Source organism: Amblyraja radiata, chromosome 5, assembly GCF_010909765.2.
Source record: "Amblyraja radiata isolate CabotCenter1 chromosome 5, sAmbRad1.1.pri, whole genome shotgun sequence".
In the NCBI taxonomy this organism is placed as follows: Eukaryota; Metazoa; Chordata; class Chondrichthyes; order Rajiformes; family Rajidae; genus Amblyraja; species Amblyraja radiata.
Genome location: NC_045960.1, coordinates 114,274,442 through 114,275,885, shown reverse-complemented (window position 1 = coordinate 114,275,885; position 1,444 = coordinate 114,274,442).

Sequence of the window (1,444 nt, the reverse complement as noted above, 5' to 3'; positions counted from 1 at the left end):
ATCAGTACCCCGTTCCTGCCTTCTCCCCATATCATATAACCATATAACCATATAACAATTACAGCACGGAAACAGGCCATCTCGACCCCTCTAGTCCGTGCCGAACACATAATCTCCCCTAGTCCCATATACCTGCGCTCAGACCATAACCCTCCATTCCTTTCCCATCCATATAACTATCCAATTTATTTTTAAATGATAAAAACGAACCTGCCTCCACCACCTTCACTGGAAGCTCATTCCACACAGCTACCACTCTCTGAGTAAAGAAGTTCCCCCTCATGTTACCCCTAAACTTCAGTCCCTTAATTCTCAAGTCATGTCCCCTTGTTTGAATCTTCCCTACTCTCAGTGGGAAAAGCTTTTCCACGTCAACTCTGTCTATCCCTCTCATCATTTTAAAAACCTCTATCAAGTCCCCCCTTAACCTTCTGCGCTCCAAAGAATAAAGCCCTAACTTGTTCAACCTTTCTCTGTAACTTAGTTGCTGAAACCCAGGCAACATTCTAGTAAATCTCCTCTGTACTCTCTCTATTTTGTTGACATCCTTCCTATAATTAGGCGACCAAAATTGTACACCATACTCCAGAATTGGCCTCACCAATGCCTTGTACAATTTTAACATTACATCCCAACTTCTATACTCAATGCTCTGATTTATAAAGGCCAGCACACCAAAAGCTTTCTTTACCACCCTATCTACATGAGATTCCACTTTCATGGAACTGTGCACAGTTATTCCCAGATCCCCTGACTCCGCTATCTTTAAGAGCCCTATCCAGCTCTCTCTTGAAAGTATCCAGAGAACCGGCCTCCACCGCCCTCTGAGGCAGAGAATTCCACAGACTCACCACTCTCTGTGTGAAAAAGTGTTTCCTCGTCTCCGTTCTAAATGGCTTACTCCTTATTCTTAAACTGTGGCCCCTGGTTCTGGACTCCCCCAACATGGGGAACATGTTCCCTGCCTCTAGCGTGTCCAAACCCTTAATAATCTTATATGTTTCAACAAGATGCCCTCTCATCCTTCTAAACTCCAGAGTGTACAAGCCCAGCCGCTCCATTCTCTCAGCATATGACAGTCCCGCCATCCCGGGAATTAACCTGGTGAAGCAGCACTGCACTCCCTCAATAGCAAGCACGGACCCCGTGGGCCAAAGGGCTGTATCTTTAAAACTAAAACTAACAATAAAAGACAGTTTACAATTTCCAGAAGCCAATTAACCAACAAAGCGATCTGCTGAGTGGGAGCAGCGGACTCTGTGGAGTCAGTATTCTCAGCTTAGGGTACTGCATCTGAATCATATCGCTGCCCAGCCTCGAGACCCTCCCCTACAGGTAGACAAAAGTGCTGGAGAAACTCAGCGGGTGCAGCAGCATCTATGGAGCGAAGGAAATAGGCGACGTTTCGGGCCGAAACCCGCTGAGTTTCTCCAGCACTTTTACC